This window comes from Cibotium barometz, chromosome 15, assembly GCF_041138505.1.
Source record: "Cibotium barometz isolate CiBa-2024 chromosome 15, ASM4113850v1, whole genome shotgun sequence".
Classification (NCBI taxonomy): domain Eukaryota; kingdom Viridiplantae; phylum Streptophyta; class Polypodiopsida; order Cyatheales; family Cibotiaceae; genus Cibotium; species Cibotium barometz.
In genome coordinates, this window is record NC_141060.1 from 49994577 (window position 1) to 50016182 (window position 21606).

The window sequence follows — 21606 nt, forward strand, 5'->3', positions numbered from 1 at the left end:
AGACCTAGGAAGCCTTTGTCGCAAAAAATATCTCATGCTTCTCCATGCTCTAACAATGGCTGCAATAAGAGGGGAAGATGGTGCCCTAATATCAGCCTCTGTGAACAAAAAACGTGTGCTAGGCATCCAGTCTCTCCCGACCCTGGGTGTACATCTGGAAATCTGAAACAAGAAAAAATCCTTCCAAGGCTCAATGCCTGGTAGGAAACCTTTGACCACAAGTTTGCAAAGCAACGCCCTGCACTGAACATCCGGATCAATAATATTCAAGCCCCACTCTCTTTTGGGCTGAAGGAGTTAGGATCCATCGGACAAAAAATTGGACGACACTCGGTCATCCCAAATGCCTACAGGAGCTGCTGTAAATATCTGTACTCGCTAAGAAACACTCCATCAAAAGATTCATAGACCTCCATTCCAAGAAAGTAGTGGAGAAGTCCTAAATCAGTCATCTCAAAGGTGAGAGCTAAATCTAACCAAAGCTGTTCAATCTTAGCAAGATGTGAGACAGTGATCAATAAATCATCACATATAAGACAATCAAGTAGAGCAAAGCATCCTCAGCAAAGACATAGAGATTACTATCTGCAAAGCATCTCTGGAATCCAAGGGAAAGAAAGAATGCATCAAACTTATCATACCACCTGTTTCAAACCATAAAGGACTTTCTGCAATCTGTACACCTTACCCTCATGTCTAGGAACTTGAAAACCTTGAGGTTATTCAACATACACCTCCTCATGTAAGTCACCATTAAGAAAGACACACTTGACATCCATTTGGTAAACCGACCACTACTCATGAGCAGAAAGAGCAAGAACTGTCCGAATGGTGGTGAATCTGGCTGTAGGAGCAAAAGTTTCCTCATAATCCACACCCTCAATCTGAGAGTACCCCTGTGCAACCAATTTGGCTTTGTGTTTTTCTAGAGATCCATTAGCATGAAACTTGGTCTTAAAGACCCACTTGACTCCAATAACCTGTCGATGCAGAGACCAGTTGTAACTATTTGGTCCTCCTAGCTCTATTTCACATGATGAAATCCATGCCCGGACACCAGACAGGTGGCAGAAGACATGGGAACAAGGTCCATAAGAATTAATTAAGAAAAAGCACCATTCTTGGTCAAAAATCAAGGAAAAAGCAAAAAGTCCAACACGGTTGACCGCAAGCCAAGGGCACCATTGGAAAGAGGAGACTGAGCCGAACCAAAAAGCTAAAAGACGATTTCTCAAAAAGCAACTCTAAGGCCAAAAAGCAAGGCCTTAAAACCAGAAAAGCAAAGCACCAAAAGTTGAGTAATATTTTATTAATAAAAGTAAAAAGAGAAAAGCAAAAGTATGAAGGCTTTTTGGCAAAAAGCACGGTCTCTTACAAGTATAAAAAGGATTGGACTTCTCTTGTAGTACCATGAACGAGATGATTGAAGATTGAAGGACATTGTGGAGTATGTGTGGACATCATTATGATCATGAAGAGCTTCTTCTTTACCATCAACACCTTCTCCAACATGCTTTTTAGATGTATGGTCATCCCTAGACTTGTATGGGCATATGCATGGGCGATATGGACGCGTGTACGGAGCTGTACGGACAAATATTTCAAAAACCCTAAAACTGCTCCAAAAATCCCAAAAAACTGCTTTTTGGATGTTTTTATCGCCCAAAAACCATTAAAACAGGTTTTATATCAATTTTCTTGCGAGAAAGAGCTTATCCATGGTTTTCTTCATGGACAAGGCTATAGGAGTTGTGGAGATTACTCATGGGATGAGCGAGTGTTTCTTGGACTTGGACATATAGATTGGACATGGAATATGAAGCTTGGACATAAACATGGAACCTGGACATATAGGTTGGGCATGAAGCTTGACATGAACATGGAACCTGGACATATAGGTTCGGCATGAAGCTTGACATGAACATGGAACTTGGTTATGAACCTTGCACTTGGATTTGGACTTGGACTTGGATTTGGATTTGGATTCATTGGATTTAGATTTGGATATTTGGATTTGGTAATGCCCCGGTGACAGATACTTGTGTGTCATTCCCGTGGTGTGCTTGACATCAGACATCTTGTACGTCGACATCGACATCGACCTGGATATCCTACATCGGCATATTTGTTTCTTTTGTATTCATTGATTGTATTGATCCTAGCCAGCGTGCCCGTGGATTCTTCTTGAATAAATTCCTGAAAGGGGGCGGGGCCTGTTCTCCGCTCAATGTGGTGTACTGTGCAAGATTCCCATTCCCTTTTCTCTCTCCCCCCTCTATTTATATTTGTATCTCTTGGACATGTGGTTGAGTCTGTAACTGCACGCCCCGCTGGGCTTACAGTGGTATAAAACTTCTCTTGTAGTACCATGAACAAGATCATTGAAGATTAAAGGAGATTGTGAAGTGTGTGTGGGTATCATTATGATCATGGAGAGCTTCTTCTTCGCCATCAACACCTTCTCCAACTTGCTTTCAGATGTACGGTTAGCCCTAGGCTTGTATGGACATATGCATGGGCAATACGGACGCATGTACGAACATGCACGGACAGAAATTTCAAAAACCCTAAAACTATTCCAAAAACCCTAAAAGCTGCTTTTTGGAGGTTTTTATCGCCCAAAAACCATTAAAACAGGTTTTATATCAGTTTTCTTGCCAGAAAGAGCTTCTCTAGGGTTTTCATCATCGACAAGGCTATAGGAATTGTGGAGATTATTCATGGGATGAGCAAGTGGATTTAGAGCTTGGACATGGAACATGTCACCATTTGGCCACCCGAATGGTTCACTCTTGCTTTCACACTGTGTACATATTGGATTGGTGTCCATGGCCTATGGAATGTGCCTATGCATGTGATTGACACGTGTCATGCTGTATAGTTGGATATGATATTCCGCTGGGACTTGATGTTATCATGCCCGAAATATCTGGAGGACTTGGCTTTCCGCTGGGACTTGTGCCTTTGTGTACATGCCCGGAAACGCCTGGAGGATTGGCATTCCACTGGGTCTGGTATCGCATATACTTGCCTGGAAACACCTGGTCTTATATGGTTTCATGAACGGAAATTGCTCATGCCAATGCTGCATTGCATAGCATCTTTATGTGCTTGCTTGCAATTGAAATTGCATGCTGTTTTCATGCTTGCTTGACCAATCTGTAGTTCCGGGTAAGGGGACGCCCGCCCGTAAACCGTGCGTGTGAAACTGTCTGCTGACATGGTTGTGTGGCATGTGAACAGGTGGTAAGTATTACCCAATCTAGGCTCAAATAGCCCTTAGGACTTAGCCAATATTTATAAGTGAGTGCGTTCCCACTTCATTAAAGTTTGGGCGCCCAAAAGTCACTTATAAATTATGACCGCTTCCAAGTTCACACTCACTGAAGTCCCGAGGCAGACAAGACTCAATGTCCAGGACCTGATCCTCTCTTTTTACTCATAAATGGGCATCTCTCCATGTCCTCTCACTTGATTGGACCCCAATTCACTTACTTATTAAGAGAAAATTCGTGTTTTCTCTTCATGAGGATTTTTGGAGGCTGAAAACTCTGTTTTTCCACCATTTTTCTCCATTTCCAAGCTCTCCATAGCCATACCCAACTTGCTAGGGTGTTTTCCAAGCTTCCAAGAGTGTTTCCAAGTGCTAATCACTCTCCTACTCACTCCCAATGACTGAAATTCAGCAAAACAGCTCTCATTTTTGCTGTAATTTCTGGTCTTTTTGCTGAAAACCCTAATTTCAGCCTTCCTTTCTCAAGTTGAACCATAGGGGAAGCTTTCCCAGGGTTCCCTTCATCCTCTTGAAGACTTTTGTCGCAAAGGATTATGGCAAATCGAAGATATCAACACTTCTAAAGCTTCCAACGCGAAGGCTTCTGCTTGCAACAACTTCTATGAAGACTGGTAAGCTAATTGGACAATGTGTTGTCATTACTTATTCAGTAGAAGGACAAGACTCCTTGTTTAGCCGCCCTGTGTAGTATTTCTCTTGTCCTATGTGCTCTTGAAGATGTTGCTACCTTGCTTGGTAGAACATAGAGCCAATGGTAGAGAATATGGGCACTGAAGTCCGGCCGGCCATCAAGGCAGCTCCTTGGTGATCTACATCGACATACCATTGTTTTCTAAATGCTGAATTTCATATGCATTGGCATGGAGGATTTGGCAATGGATGCCCGTAAAGCTATGTATTGAATTTCTCCAATAGTAATATAATTTACTCAAGGGAGGGGTCCGCCGTTTCGGCTCATTGTGTGTCTCTTGTCAATTCAGCAATTTACTTCTTGTATATGAGCAAGTGTCCTTCAAATCTTAGTGTATTTAAGTGTATTGATTAGCATTGTGTTCAACCAAGTTATATTGGTATCAGAGCATACGGTTCTCTTTCACTTCTATCGTGAGAGACGATCACCGTGAACACTAGCTATCTCTACACTTAGAACATTATGAACAGCCATACAATGAATGTTGGAGATGCTAATACAAGAGGCAGGGACAATGAAATGCATGCCTCCAATGCTTTACAAAATGAGCAAACTCATGTGGTGTACAATAGGGAACATGAATATGTGGGACAGCCGTCCCATGGCAAAGAGAAGATGCAAGAAGAAGAGTCCATAGTCTTGAGGGCTGAACTTACTCGTATGCAGGCTCTTCTCCATGCACAACAAGAAAAATTGAATCTCTATCGCCGCAAGGATCCATTGGTACATGATCGTTTGAAGGCCAAGAAAGCTGAATCTTATATGGATCATGCAATGGCAATGATTGCTCAAGAGTTGCACATGCAACCGAGGGATGCAACACGTGCATACTTTGCTCGTACCAAGGATGCCTATGCAGAAAAGGCAACCATCCCACATGTCTTGGAATCCCCACTGGTGTCCGAACAAGAACTTATGTCTAAGAGGATAAATCTCCATGCTATGGGAGAGGAACAATCAGTGACTTCACGCCATGCAGGAATACCTCATGTAGCCCGTGAAGGATACAATGTTTATGGCAGTGGTCAAAATGTATGTCAAATGCCATTGCCGGCTGAAAATGTGCATGCACAACACATGCAACATGGACTACAATTTTCTGTTGGTGCAGGTATTCCGCGTATGTCTCATGCCACTCATGCCTTCGAGTGTGCTCGTGAGGGAGAATGCATTTTGAGGGACCAGCCATGCCTCATGCTTACAGGGCACATGTATCTATGCCTTATGCATCACCTTTTGGTCCAAAAATGATGCCAGTCTCAATGGACAAACATGGGGGAAAACATGTTGAGATGCACACACATGCATCAAAGTCTCGTGACTTCAAAGCCGGAGACAAATCTGTGAAGTTTGACACATATCATGGGGAATATGATGCATCAAAGGCACTTGCTTTTATTGCCCAATTTGATATTGCTTTCAGTGATGAGGATTTCACTCAGAAATCCATGATCCGGCATGTACACATGTTCATGAAAGGCACTGCTGCCCATTGGTGACTCACGGAGAAGCTCTCACCGAATCCTGTTAGATCATGGGCAGAGTTCAAGGAGAGGTTCTATGCTCAATTCTTGCCTCCCAATGCATTGAATGAGATAACAATGAAGTGGGATTGGGTAAAGCAAAATGAGGGGGAATCGGTAAATGCATATGTACAAAAGTTTTGGAAAGAGCTTTTGGAGGTGTCTCCATTTATGCATGTCACCGAGGCGAAAAGGAAGAGAAGGTTTCAATCGGGATTGCAACCCGTGTACAAAGCGGGATTACAAATGTATCCTGGTCATACCTTACACCAATTAATCGCAGCCGCCACCGCCACCGAGCAATTGGAACTCAAATTGAGTCGATCCAATAAGGCTAAACCCTCATTTCAAGGCAAAGAGAGGTTTGTCCAAAACCTGCAAAATGATGGACAGGCACCTAAAAGGGACCAAAACCAAGCCAAATTAGGTCCAAAAGCTGAAAATAAGTTTGCTAAAAAGCGCCCTTATAAGCCGGCAAACTTTGGTCTTAGTGCTGAGAAGAAGGAGCAATATATGTGTGAAGGCAAATGCTTTACTTGTGGCAGCACTGAGCACATGGCAAGAGCATGCCCAAATAAGAAGAACAAAGCTGAAAATGCTAATGTACCGAAACCCAAGGTACATATGGTTCCTGATGTGCAAGGGGATACAATGCATGATAGCAAAGATAGGGTTGTATGCAAAGCTTGGGGACAACTCAAGAATCAGCCCGCTTTGTTTATGTTTGATGATTGTGCAACAGAGAATTTCATATCCACTCAGATGCCAGCTGCTTTGGGTATTGAAGTGGAGGACATGGGTCCTCAAATTGAAGCACGGGCTGCCTTTGTTGGTGGAGAAGTGCAGGTCATGCCTATTTTTGGCAAGTTACGCATACACATTCAAGGCTATGTGGATCATGAGGATTTTCTTGTGGCGCCTTTGAATAGCTATGATGTATTGCTTGGAAAGCCTTGGCATACACGTATTGATCCGTGCAAGGCTTACAAAACTAACAGGATCACCTTCATGCATAAAGGCCGAGAACATGTAATTGATGCTGGTGAAGAGGGTGATACCATTCCCCTTGTATCTCATGTACAAATTAAGAAAGTAACGAAAAAGAGTATTTTTGCGTACTTGATTTTTGTACGAGATCCTGTTGAGGAAAATAATGTACATGTAAACACTCTTTGTAATGATAGGCTGAAATTTTTGCAAGAGCACAATGATTGTTTTGCTGATGAGTTACCAAATGAGTTACCACCTGTACGACCGGAAGATCATCGCATTGATCTTGTGCCGGGTAGCTCACCACCTAATAGGCCAGCCTATCGTGTAAGTGCATCCCAAAAAGAGGAGATCATGAAGCAAGTAAATGAGCTTCTTGTTGGGTTTTATGCTATGTATGCACCCATGGGAGTGCTAGTGATCATCAGTAGATTACTGGGGCACTTTTTACTTCAATTAGTGGAGGTTTTTTTCCCTAGTTTAGCTTAGTTTCACTTATAGCGGTTTATGAGTGGTTTGGTCCACCTGGCACAGTTTATGGCCGGACCATGTGAACACATTTTAGGTCACATCTTTTATATGTGGCTATTGTACTCTTTTTAGATTCATCAATATATGAGCAAACGTGTTCCTCTCTCTCTCTCTCACGCTTCCTGTTGGTGTGCCTTCCAAAACCCTAACCCTAACAACTCTTTCCTACACTTTGGTATCAGAGCCAAGTTCGCCTGCCCTGTCCGTACAGCTCGCCATTAGCTGCCCGTACAGGCCCTCGCCATCAGCTGTCTGCTGCAGCCACCTATCTGCCCGATCTCCAGCCCACGTACAGTCCTGCACAGACAGCCGTACAGTCCTGCTGTCTGTCCATACAGGCGCCGGCTGTTCCGTACAGCTATTCCGTACAAACGTCATACTACTGCCCGCCGTACAACTCTGCCCGTACAGCCTGGTTGCTGTTCTATACAGTCTGTACAACGTACAGTCTGCTCCGTACAGCAGACAGCAAACGACCAGCACCTGCAAAATCACACGGGTAAAATTTAAAGCTTTACATGTTTTGAAATTTGGGTGTTTTTTTTGTGAAAGTTTTTCTGGCAGATACAGAGAGGTTTTCTTGCAAAGAAACTCTACAGGCTTTTGCAAGGCTTTGGGTGCAGAAATTTTGGGCATTTTTGGGCATTTTGGCACTGTGTGAGCCACTTTTGTTGTTCTACTCAGTCAGTGGTGCATTGTTTTGCACATTCAGAGGATTGAGAGTGCAAGCATATTTGGGTCAGTTGTACTCAGTGGAGTACAATTGCTTTTAGGGTTGTTGTTTTTGGGTTTTTTGATACACAGGTACAACATTGTGCACTGGCATAATGGCAGATCAACAGCAGAGTGATGTGTTCACGTACTTGTCTAAGGAAGACAAGCTGGATGGCACGAATTACTCCTTGTGGAGTTTCATGTTGAGAAATGTGCTCGTGACAAAAGGTCTTTGGGATTTTGTTAGTGGTGATGAACCACGTCCAGGTCCATTGACTCCAGAGACTCCTCCTCAAGGGGGTGCTCGTGGAAGAGGACAACAGGCACAGGCACCGGTTCAGCCACAGTCTGTTTAAAGAACAAATGCCCAGAAGACATGGGATGCCAAAGATGCACAAACCTTATCACTTATTGCATTGTCAGTACATAGGTCTATTATACCTAATATTCGTCCAGCTGGAAGAACATGAACATGAACACAAGTGCTGAACAAGCACTTGTGACAGGTCAAAAAGGGAAAGGCAAGTTTCAGCCAAAGAGTTCAAATCAGAATTCAGGTGATGGTGGTTCATCTCAAGATACCAAGAAAGGCGATGGACAGCCCAAGAAGAAGGGCAAATGCCATTACTGTAAGAAGCCAGGTCACTACATCAAACAGTGTAGGAAGAGGATTGCCAAAGAGAAGGAGTCGTCTGGGATGTCTATAAAAGATGCATCTAAAGCTCCTCCGGAGACTGCTTCCTTTGTTGTAGACAGGGATTACTGTTTCTACACATGCAGTTATGATGCCTCTTGGTCTTCACAGGCACTCAGTGTACTGAGCATGCATGTACTTGGTATTTTGATAGTGGTGCTTCAAAGCATATTACATCTCGCAGGGATTTGTTTTGCAATGTATGCCCTGCCCCTGTTGGCAAGTCCGTTCAGTGTGCCAATAATGCTTCATATCCAGTTCGTGGCATTCGGGAGATTTGATGGCTCTATTCTTCGCCTTACAGATGCCTTATATGTACCAGGGATAAAGAAGAATCTGTTGTCCATTTCTTCTTTAGCACAGTGTGGTATGCAAGTCAACTTTGATGATGACAAATGCATGGTCAAAGACAAAGCTAATGCTTTGACCTTGATGCTTACTGGTACATTATGTCATGGACTCTATCAGTTGGATGCATTTCAGCCAGTGGATCAATCCGCTTATCATGCATTCACTCTTACTCCAGCTATGGTTGATGCAGAGTTATGGCATGCTCGCATGGGGCATGTAAATTTTGGTAGTCTTATGCTTATGCAGCGACATAACATGTTGGCAGACCTACCTCTTATGGAGAAGCCTCCAGATCACATATGTGAAGGATGTATTTTGGGAAAAATGCATCGGTTTTCCTTTCCACGTGATCAGGCTCTACGAGCAACTACAAAGTTGCAGCTTATACACAGTGATCTTTGTGGTCCCATGCAGACGAAGTCATTAGGAGGTTGCTTCTATTTTGCTACATTTATTGATGACTTCTCTCGTATATGCTGGGTCTATTCGTTGACACGGAAATCACAGGTATATGATGCATTTTTGGCCTTTGTAGCATTTGCTGAAACAGAGTCAGGATGCAAGGTTAAAACCCTCCGTTCTGACCGAGGGAGGGAATATGTGTCACACATGTTGAATTCCTTTCTTGAGAGTAGAGGTATCAAGCATCAGTATACTACTGCTTATACTCCACAGCAAAATGGGGTTGCAGAAAGGAAGAGTCGATCACTCATGGAGATGGCCAGATGTATGTTAAAGGCAAAGAAGCTACCACATGTCTTTTGGGTGGAAGCTGTTATGTGTGCTTGTCATATTTTGAATCGATGTCCCACAAAGGCATTGGTTTCCATTACTCCTTTTGAGGCTTGGCATGGCCGCAAGCCTTCGGTATCACACTTTCGTACTTTTGGGTGTCTTGCATATGCACACATACCCAAAGAGTTGAGGAGGAAGTTGGATGATAAAGCCATGTATTTTTGTTGGGTACAGCCATGAGAGCAAGGGCTACCGGTTATATGACCCACTGTCCAAGAAGATATTCACTAGTCGGGATGTGATTTTTGATGAAAAATCAGAATTATCCATGGTTAGTTATGATGCAAATCAGGCTGAAAATGATGTGTTTGAAGATCTACTACCTATGGAGTTTCATTCCACAGTTGGTGATCCAACCCATGAGGGTGCAAGGCAGCCAGCTAACAATAAAGGTGGTGCAGAAATTCAGCAGGAGATTGAGCCAGAAGTTGAGCCAAATATGGGGCAACAGGCTCCACAGGTCAGACATATACCTAGATGGTATTTGAGGACATTACAAGACAGCCATCTAGATGCTCCTCTTGCTGGCCGTACTCGTAGGGAGACACGGACCAATGAGCATGCACACATCATGGATTTAAATATGGTTATGGCAGCTAGTTTACAGGATGATGATGAGCCTGATTCATTTGTGGATGCACGAGACAATGTGCATTGGAACAAAGCCATGCAGGATGAGCTTGATTCTATTAAAAAGAATCAAACATGGGATTTGGTTGATCTGCCCAAAGGCAAGAAAGCCATTGGTACTAAGTGGGTCTATAAGTTAAAAAGACATGCAGATGGATCCATTGACAGGTACAAAGCCCGTCTAGTTGCAAAGGGCTATGCACAGAAGAAGGGCATTGATTATGAGGAGACATTTGCTCCTACATCCCGTATGTCGACACTTAGGAGTGTCATTGCATTGGCTGCACATCGTGGTTGGGTTGTTCATCAGTTGGACATCAAGACTGCTTTCCTACATGGGGACCTCGAGGAGGAAGTTTATGTACATCAGCCCATAGGTTTTGCAGAACATGGTCATGAAGGGAAAGTATGCAGGCTGAAAAAGGCCTTGTATGGTTTGAAACAAGCTCCACGAGCTTGGCATGCAAAGATAGATGCTTTCCTGCTCACTCAAGGCTTTGTGAACAGTCCATCAGAAGCCACTTTGTATGTAAAGAAAGAAGAGAAAGATCTGCTGGTCATCAGTCTTTATGTAGATGATCTTTTGCTCACGGGATCGAATGATGACAAAATTGCAGCTTTTAAAGAGATACTGCAACAACAAACATTTGCCATGTCTGATTTGGGGCTCGTACACTACTATTTGGGCATACAATTTGTGCAGGATAACAGAGGCATTGGGTTGTTGCAATCTCAGTATGTTGCTAAACTTCTGGAGAAGTTCAAATTTCAGGATTGCAAGCCTATCAGCACTCCTATGGAGCCTGGGATGAAACTGTCACTACAAGATGACAGTATTTTATTTGATGCCACTATATATGCTCAGGCTGTTGGGTGCCTTATTTACTTGTGTACTACACGGCCAGATATTCAGTATGCCGTATCTCAGTTAAGCAGATTCATGCACAGCCCGCGATTGTCACATTGGCCAGCTGTGAAGCGTGTATTTCGGTATTTGCAGGGTACCTTGTCTCTTGGATTGCTTTATCCTGAGGGGAGTGACATGCAGCTATATGCTTACAGCGATTTAGATTGGGCTGGTGATTTTGATACCAGACATTCCACTAGTGGAAATTGTTTCACAGTGGCCACTTCGTCTTGTGAGGCAGAGTACAGAGCATCCTACACTACTATCGTTGAGTGTGTATGGCTGCGTCGTCTTATGACTGATATGGATATTTCAGTGGAGGAGCCTACACCTATCTATACTGATAGTCCGAGTGCCATTGCCGTGGCCAGGAATCCTGTGTTTCATGCTCGCACGAAACACATTGAGATTCACTATCACTTTGTTCGGGAGAAACTCCATGCAGGTGATATCAGTCTGATTTACTACCCTACAAATCAGAATGTGGCAGACATCTTCACCAAGGCACTACCACGTCCGAAATTCGAAGCATTCCGCACTGCTTTGAATTTGTTTCCTTTTGGTGGATGATGTACAGTGATCACATATCACTCCAGGGGGGTTTGTTGGGTTTTATGCTGTGTATGCACCCAGGGGAGTGCTAGTGATCATCAGTAGGTTACTGGGGCACTTTTTACTTCAGTTAGTGGAGGTTTTTTCCCCCAGTTTAGCTTAGTTTCACTTATAGCGGTTTATAAGTGGTTTGGTCCACCTGGCACAGTTTATGGCCGGACCATGTGAACACACTTTAGGTCACATCTTTTATATGTGGCTATTGTACTCTTTTTAGATTCATCAATATATAAGCAAACGTGTTTCTCTCTCTCTCTCTCTCACGCTTCCTGTTGGTGTGCCTTCCAAAACTCTAACCCTAACAACTCTTTCCTACACTTCTTGAGAAGGGTTTGGTCCAACCAAGCTCTTCCCCATATTGTTCACCCGTCCTCTTAGTTCAAAAGAAGGATGGATCCTTTCGTATGTGTGTGGATTATAGAGCTTTGAATAAGCTTACCATCAAGAATCGGTTTCCGATTCCAAGCATAGACGACATCCTTGACAAGTTGGATGGATCGGCATGCTTTAGCCGAATTGATCTCAAGAGTGGATATCATCAAGTGCGTGTAGTGCCTGAGGATGTACACAAAACTGCTTTCAGGACAGCATTTGGGCTTTATGAGTATCTTGTTATGCCTTTTGGTCTTACAAATGCCCCGGCTACATTCAATAGAACGATGGATCGCATATTCCGTGGGTATAGGAAATTTACAGGTGTCTTCTTTGATGACATCCTAGTCTTCTCGATGACCGAAGAAGAGCATAAAGCTCATTTGACTATTGTTTTTTAAGAGCTCCATAAGCATAAACTCTTCATAAATGCAAAGAAGAGTGAGTTCTTCTTGTCAGAGATACATTATCTTGGGCATATTGTGTCCAAAGATGGAGTGCGGATGGATCCTGCAAAGATTGATGCAATTCGGAATTGGCCCAAATTGAGTTCGGTGCATGAGATCCGTAGTTTTCTTGGATTATGCTCTTACTACCCCGCAGGTTCATTCGGCACTTTGCATGGATTGCTTCTCCTTTGCATGATTTGACAAAGAAGAAGGCCGTGTTCAAATGGACTAATGTAGAGAAAGATGCATTCCTCAAATTGAAAGCAACACGGTAATGATGCAATTTGGACAATTGTGGACAGGTTTAGCAAGTAAGCTCATTTCTTGCCGGTCAAAAAGACCATCAAAGCTGAGTATATGGTTAAAATATATCTTGCACAAGTGTTCAAACATCATGGAATGCCGAAGTCCATTGTGGGGGATAGAGATCCCAGGACTACAAGTCTCTTTTGGCGGGCCTTATTTGATAATATGGACACCAAATTGGACTTCTCATCAGCTTATCACCCTCAAACCGATGGGCAAAGTGAGGCTGCAAATTCAGCCGTGTTGGATCTCTTGAAATGTTATGTGGCGGATCAGAAGTCTTCTTGGGAGAAGTACTTACCGCTTGTGGAATTTGCATACAACAACACAGTGCATGCATCTACAGGAAAGGCCCCGTTTGAGATTGTTTATGGTAAGGTGGTTTTGCCACCCATCCTTCGCACAAAGGATGAGATATTTCCAGCTGATGAGTATGTAAGAGACTTGGATATTGCTTTTGCTCAGGTGCGGACAGCCATTGCAAGGTCAAAAGACAAGCATAAAAAGGCTGCCGACAAGCATAGAAGGCAATTGGATGTTAAAGAGAATGATTGGGTATTGCTGAAATTTGAGAAAGCAAGACTTGCAAAGAGGCCTGGCAAAGAGGGTGCATATCCTAAGCTTGCAACCAGGTACTATGAACCTTTTCAAGTGATAGAGAGGATCAATGAAGTGGCTTTCAGATTGGCATTACCTAGTCATTGGCACATACACAATGCTTTTCATGTGAGTCTCCTTCGCAAGTATGTAGGGCCAGAGCCCAGTGAAATGGACATTGAGGATCCACCAGAAGTGGATGAGCTTGAGGAGATCTTGCAGCCAGAGCAGATTGTGTATCACAAGGAACGCAAGCTTGCTGCAGGCAAAGTTGTGAGGCGCTACCTTGTAAAGTTTAAGAACTATCTTCCCATTGATGCTAAATGGCTAGATGAAGAGTTCTTCAAAGATTGCCCGCATGTGCTTCAAACATATTTGGATGTTGCGGACAACTGTTTAGAAGCGGGGGGGAATGTCACCATTTGGCCACCCGAATGGTTCACTCTTGCTTTCACACTATGTACATATTGGATTGGTGTCCATGGCCTATGGAATGTGCCTATGCATGTGATTGACACATGTCATGCTGTATAGTTGGATATGATATTCCGCTGGGACTTGACGTTATCATGCCCGGAATATCTGGAGAACTTGGCTTTCCGCTGGGACTTGTGCCTTTGTGTACATGCCCGGAAATGCGTAGAGGATTGGCTTTCCATTGGGTCTGGTATCGCATATACTTGCCTGGAAACGCCTGGTCTTATATGGTTTCATGAACGGAAATTGCTCATGCCAATGCTGCATTGCATAGCATCTTTATGTGCTTGCTTGCAATTGAAATTGCATGCTGTTTTCATGCTTGCTTGACCAATGTGTAGTTCCGGGTAAGGGGACGCCCGCCCGTGAACCGTGCGTGTGAAACTGTCTGCTGACATGGTTGTGTGGCATGTGAACAGGTGGTAAGTATTACCCAATTTAGGCTCAAATAGCCCTTAGGACTTAGCCAATATTTATAAGTGAGTGCGTTCCCACTTCATTAAAGTTTGGGCGCCCAAAAGTCACTTATAAATTATGACCGCTTCCAAGTTCACACTCACTGAAGTCCCGAGGCGGACAAGACTCAATGTCCAGGGCCTGATCCTACCTTTTTACTCATAAATGGGCATCTCTCCATGTCCTCTCACTTGATTGGACACCAATTCACTTATTAAGAGAAAATTCGTGTTTTCTCTTCATGAGGATTTTTGGAGGCTGAAAACTCTGTTTTTCCACCATTTTTCTCCATTTCCAAGCTCTCCATAGCCATACCCAACTTGCTAGGGTGTTTTCCAAGCTTCCAAGAGTGTTTCCAAGTGCTAATCACTCTCCTACTCACTCCCAATGACTGAAATTCAGCAAAATAGCTCTCATTTTTTCTGTAATTTTTGGTCTTTTTGCTGAAAACCCTAATTTCAGCCTTCCTTTCTCAAGTTGAACCATAGGGGAAGCTTTCCCAGGGTTCCCTTCATCCTCTTGAAGACTTTTGTCGTGAAGGATTGCGGCAAATCATAGATATCAACACTTCTAAAGCTTCCAACACGAAGGCTTCCGCTTGCAACAACTTCCATGAAGACTGGTAAGCTAATTGGACAATGTGTTGTCATTACTTATTCAGTAGAAGGACAAGACTCCTTGTTTAGCCGCCCTGTGTAGCATTTCTCTTGTCCTATGTGCTCTTGAAGATGTTGCTACCTTGCTTGGTAGAACATAGAGCCAATGGTAGAGAATATGGGCACTGAAGTCCGGCCGGCCATCAAGGCAGCTCCTTGGTGATCTACATCGACATACCATTGTTTTCTAAATGCTGAATTTCATATGCATTGGCATGGAGGATTCGGCAATGGATGCCCATGAAGCTATGTATTGAATTTCTCCAACAATAATACAATTTACTGAAGGGAGGGGTCGGCCGTTCCGGCTCATTGTGTGTCTCTTGTCAATTCAGCAATTTACTTCTTGTATATGAGCAAGTGTCCTTCAAATCTTAGTGTATTTAAGTGTATTGAGTAGCATTGTGTTCAACCAAGTTACAGAACATGAAGCTTAGACATGGAAGCTTGAACTTGAACATAGACATGAAGAACTTGGACATAGAGCTTGGACATGAACATGGAACACAGAGCTCAGACATGGAGCTTGGATTTTGGACTAGGATTTGGACTTGGATTTGGATTCACTGGACTTGGGGTCCACTGGATTTGGATATTGGATCTAGTACTAGCCCGGTGAAAGATACTTGTGGGTCGTCCCCTTGGTGTGCTCGACATCAAAGATCTTGTGCGTCGACATCGACATCGACTTGGATATCCTACATCGGCATATTTGTTTGTTTTGTATTCATTGATTGTATTGATCCTGGCCAACGTGCCCGTGGATTGTTCCTGAATAAATTCTTGAAAGGGGGCGGGGCCTGTTCCCCGCTCAATGTGGTGTACTGTGCAAGATCCCCATTCCCTTTTCTCTCTTCCCTCTCTCTTTATATTTTTCTCTCTTGGACACGTAGTTGAGTTTGTCACTCCACACCCTGCTGGGCTTACAGTGGTATCGGAGCAGGATTTCTCTTGAAGAAACTTTCTTGGGGTGACAGAGCCATGTCGAGAGCAGAGGGAGACCATGGGCCTCATGAAGGGAGCAACCATGAGGTTGTTACAGAAATTCTTGATGGGAACCACGGCCATGACATCAAAAGAGTACCATGACTTTCAGCAGTTCAGACAATCTCTCAGAGACGAAGAATTTATTTCTTGGAGAACCAAAAGAGAACATGAGCAAAGAAGGGCTCAAATGTTTGCAGATTTCATCAAGGATTGAGCCACTGAAGCCAAAGAAGTCGAAGCTACTAAAGCCTATTTTCAAGTCACCATTGCAGAAGGATCTAGAGCTACCCACTCTATTTATCATGGAGGAGACAAGGAAGCTACTCCTAGGCCTACTCTTTCAGATGCAGTTTCCTCAGGGCAGGTAAAGGAAAGGAAGGCAAAGAAGCCAGAGAGATCGGAAGATCATCAGATTGACATCATGCCAAGAAGTTCGACAAATGGTTTGCAGTGGTGCTTAGCCCATTGCATGTTTCGACAACAAATAAAGCCATGGGATCTTTGTGGACCAAAGCTGAAACAGAAACCTTTTGAAGCATTGAGACTTTATGCTAGCAAAGGACCAGTGTTGGATATTCTAGACCTTTTTTTGTGGTTGAACATGATGAGATTGCATTGGAGCAGTCTTGAACCAAGCAGGCCATATTGTGGCCGATGAATGTCAAGGCCAACAAGGAAGCAGATGCATTATCTCGGAGACCCTTGAGCCATGCGGTTTCTATGGATTACCATATATGGATTTCACTTTGATGAAGGATCCTTATGCTACCAAAGAGGATTTCAAAGATGTTTTGGAACAGATTACAAAATAGAAATTTGGTGACTTTTTATGTCATCAAGAAGGATTTTCTTATGATACAAACCCAGGTCATGTGTAACACAAGGAATTGAGGCCAAAGTAATGGAGGAGTGCCATGCTTCTCCATACATGGAGCATAGAGACACCTTGACTACACTTCAAGCTTTGGAGAGCTATTTTTATTGGCTTAGTATGAGAAAGACATTGAGCTGCTTTATGATTCGAGAATGTTTGTTTTGTCAGAAGGTCAAGTTTGATTGACAAACACCAGCAAGATTATTGCACCCATTGAATGATCTATGGAAGAATATTGCTATGGATTTTATCTTTGGATTGCTAAAGTCAAGGAATGATGGTATATGGCCCTTTTAGGATACCAAGAAGATCAACCATGTATGTCATCAGTTGGACCTTTCAGATCATTGGAAGATATATAATGTTTTCCGTGATACTTTATTGAAACCATGTACAGGTTATCCCCAGAGGAACTTGTTTTGAAGAATCCACCAAGGATGGAAGAGCCAGAACAGATTGTGTTTCATTCTGTGAGAAAAGGAGGAAAGACAATGGTCAAAAAGTTCCTCTTGGAATTCAAGAGGTATTCGCTGTTGGACATGAAATGGATACCAGAGGAGTACTTCTAAGACTATCCAGATATACTTCAAGCTTATGAGCATTGAGGAAGTGGTTGGTCAAGATGTATTTGAAGTACAGATATGGACGTCTTGCGATCAAGACAGATTCAAGAGGGAGGGATCATACCTCTATACTCCTCTTCACTATATATATAATGGACTGGAATTGATCATTTTACTGCTTATAATGGTTATTTGGACATGCTCTAGTTGGGGTGGCAACGATGCTAGAAAGCCCAAGAAGCAAGATTTGTATATGGACGACAACGATGCCAAAACGAGATTTGTATATGGGAGGCAACGATACCAGATGACCCATTGGACGACAACGATATCCGAACGAGATTTATATATGGGAGGCAACAATGCTAGATGACCCATTGGATGGCAACGATGCCAGATATATTGGACTTCGCAGTCGGGCAGTCATTGCGACCAGATGGCCCAGATGACTGTATTGGATTTCGAAGTCAGGTGGTCATTGCAACCAGATGGCCCAAATGACTATATTGGATTTCATAGTCGGGCAGTCAATGTGACCAGATGGCCCAGATGACTATTGATGAACTCTCAGGCAGTCCCAGTGACCAGATGACCTTGAGGAAAAGTCTAAGTGGTCCTAGTGACCAAATGGCTCAGCACAATTTCGATGAAACCAGACAGGACAATCCATGAACAGGAGGATCATTACTTGTGCATTGCATAATGATGTATGTTTGAATTTCTTTGATTTTGTGAGCTGCTTTTGATGTATGGACAATGCTTGAATTTATGGCATGTTATTGATAGTCCACTGGGCTCCAGACTACCTGGCCAATACCTGGAATACCCCATAGACGCAAATGAGGCATACTTGTTTGTTGACTAGCTTGTGTCTAGTTTTTGCAGGAGGTAAGTATGCATTTATTTTGTCTAACACAAGTGACAGACCATGAAGATGTACCATCAAGAACAAAGACATCGGTCAAAGAAAAGGCATTGAGATGTTGCCAGACGAGCAAATGACACCACGGATATGGGGAAAGACCAGATGCACAAGCTCACCGGATGGGACTAGTACCTTGAAACATATGGATGTACTTGATGTACCGTGAAACATATGGATGTACCAAGAATATATGGATGTGCTTGCAACACTTGCAGTCCGCAGTTGAGGACAACTGTGATGTAAGAGGGAGGGAATGTAACTATTTGGCCCTCCTATCTCTATTTCACATAATGAAATCCATGCCCGGACACCAGACAGGTGGAAGAAGACATAGGGACAGGGTCCATAAGATTTGATTAAGAAAAAGCACCATTCGATCAAAAAAGCAAGAAAAAGTAAAAAGTCAAACAAGGTTGACCACGAGTCAAGGGCACCATTGGAAAGAGGAGACTGAGCCGAACCAAAAAACTAAAAGGCGCTTTCTCATAATGCAACTCTAAAGCCAAAAAGCAAGCCTTAAAGCTAGAAAAGCAAAGCACCCAAAGTTGAGTAGTATTTTATTAATAAAAGTAAAAAGAGTAAAAGAAAAGGCAAAAAGAGAAAAGCAAACCAAAAGCATGAAGACTTTTTCGCAAAAAACAGGCATCAATCTCAATCTGAGGAGACGTAGCATCAAGAGAGGCATTAGTACCAGAAACAATACCCCATAGCCGATGATATCGAAGGAGAGTCTTCATCTGTAGTGCCCAATCAAGATAATTGGTTCCATCTAAGATGGATTCCTTGGAAAATTGACAAATGGATGAAGAGATGACAATCGGTGTAGAAGCCATGGAATCCTCCTCTTGAATTCCTTGTCGCGGTGGCGTTGCTCCCCAAAGAGACCAACTGCTTTTGAATGGTTATGAACTCCGTAATAGAACCCATGATGTTAGCAGTATTGGCAATCTTCAAGTTGGAGAGCTGATTCTCCAAGGCTACCTTCTGAGCAGAGTTCTCACGGTGATACATCCTCTAAATGGTATTCCACAATTCTTTTGCAGTTTCCTCTTGAAGATGTAGGAATCCTTCTTCTCTCTAGCAAGTCCCCATTCTTCTTACACCTTGCACCGAATTTCTTCTTGCCTCCAAATTCAGCTTCATTCTCTTCATTGTCAGTCTTCTTAGGCTCTTTGGCATCCTTGAAGTCATTTTTAGATGGCTACCCACCTTTTTGAAAGTTTTGACCAGCCTTGTCTTTCCCCTTTTGCAAACTATTATCAAACTTGGATTGCACCATTACTCTGGCTAGCTGTCATCTCACTAGCAACATCATTGTGTGGTAGCAAGCTTGGTCCCAAGCCCATACTGAGGATGGTGTGGCCACCTATGAGTGAGACCACTTCGTAGCTGACTTGAAAAAGCGGTATTCACCACCTCACTACCTTCATAAACTGGACGATGAGTTTTGAGGCTTGCATCTGAATGCGCAACCCATCATTGAGTTTGCCAATAAGGTCACTAACGAGGCCCTACAGAAATCCATGATGACAAGAAGGGGACATTCCTGTATGGGCTTGATTCTAACATCCATTGGGATGTACAAATGTTTGACCCCAGCACACCCTCCACAATGTCAAATTGGTTTTCAAAAGAATCCCTAATCCAGAATACAAAACCAAAGAAAAATAAAAGCTCTTCTAAAGTCTTCTTCATATGCCCAGGAAGCAAACTAAAAATCCCACCAAAAAAAAAACCATTTCGCTGCTTTTTTCAAGAAACCATAGCAAAAACTACGCTTAATTTTCCATGCCCTGCTATTCGCTCAGAGAAAGCGACCAAATAATAAGCAAAGCTAGCGAAAGAGGCAAATAAAGAGGGGAAGATGGGTACCTTATTTATACTGTTATTAACAATCCTGTTGGGTGATTCAGGCTGGAATCATCCATATCTAGCGAGATAATCTAAATTTGACCCAACTATTTTGCCCTCAGACCTGTGAAGCTGTGGACACAGATGCCAGATCCCATGACTGAAATATTCACATTACGTGGGAAAATCTTATTAATGTGAGCTCTCAATTTTAAAATAACATCTTAAAATCACGTGGAAAATTCTTTACGTTTACCTTGAACATCCTTGCAAAAAAAAGCATGAAAGGAGAGAAAACCACTCCCATGTAAATAAAAATAAATTATCAAAAGTCCTCTAAAAGCTCTTTAAATAACAAGCTCCCTATAAAAAGTTCAAAAAGCTTTGTATACCGTATTACAACCTGTTAAAAGCTGTGCTATCAGGTACGCAAGCGACACTATACGACAAAAGGTTTAGTTTTTTGAAGGCACTCAAACGGCCACCAGTAAGGGGATCCCGAAAGTCCCAGCCGTTGAAGGAGACACGACAAGCCCACCAGCCACGACCCCGGTAGGCCAGAGAGCATCACCAGGTACAAACCTAGTAACAATAGCACCGCTAATAGAAACAGTGAAGAAAAGAACAACCAGCCAGCTGCCTACGCAAGTAGTGAAGAGTGCTGCAAGCACTTTAGGGCATTGAGACAGAAGCAGTGAAGAAGCCTTGTGCTTCAGGCACTTAGGCCACCAATGAAAGTAGTGAAGAACCCTTGGGTTGTAGGCACTTAGGCCACCAATGAAAGAAGTCTGTCACACAACATCCGACGAAGTTCGTCGTTCATCATTGCATAACATCCAATTGAGACGGTTCACAGTCCATCAACATTTTTTCTCTTCTTACAATTAGAGTACAAACAATTATCCCTTACGCACAATAGGGCGGTGTTGAGCAGATTTTATGAACCCTACCAATGTACAAACTTATACTAGGATTGAATGTAGGAAATCATTGAATAAAGAAAACATCGGGTTTTTTGAATGCAGCGACTCAATTGCTAGGGGGGTATTGTTAGGATGCATTTTTGCTTGTGTGTTCATCACTTTTGTAAATATAGCATTTTATAACTGCATTATTTAGAGGAATAAGGGCACAAATGACTCATGTGGCTTAGGGGTTTTATGACATGGACAATGTATCAAATGGTGGCCAATCTCCTTTCACATACATTGAAGATATACATAAGGCACTAAAGGGCATATTTTCCAAAAAGTTTTTGGGCTTAAAACCATGGATTTAAGGATTGTAGAAATGGCGCATTATCTAGTGGAGAAGACCATTAAAAAATATTAAAGGAGTAAAGCATGGATGAAATCGACGC

General features: G+C 42.9%; 1 protein-coding gene across 4 annotated transcripts in view; it reads right to left on the reverse strand.

The window, feature by feature from the left end:
* The window catches only part of URED (urease accessory protein D), a 61254-nt gene extending 40795 nt beyond the window's left edge, over positions 1–20459 (reverse strand). The window contains exon 1 of one of the 4 annotated variants that reach the window (XM_086809815.1): positions 20268–20459. The gene's annotated coding sequence lies outside the window, so the exon portion shown is untranslated. The remainder of the gene's footprint in view (positions 1–20267) is intronic. The other 3 variants (XM_086809813.1, XM_086809812.1, XM_086809814.1) reach the window with 3 other exon arrangements.
* Positions 20460–21606: the final 1147 nt, after the last annotated feature.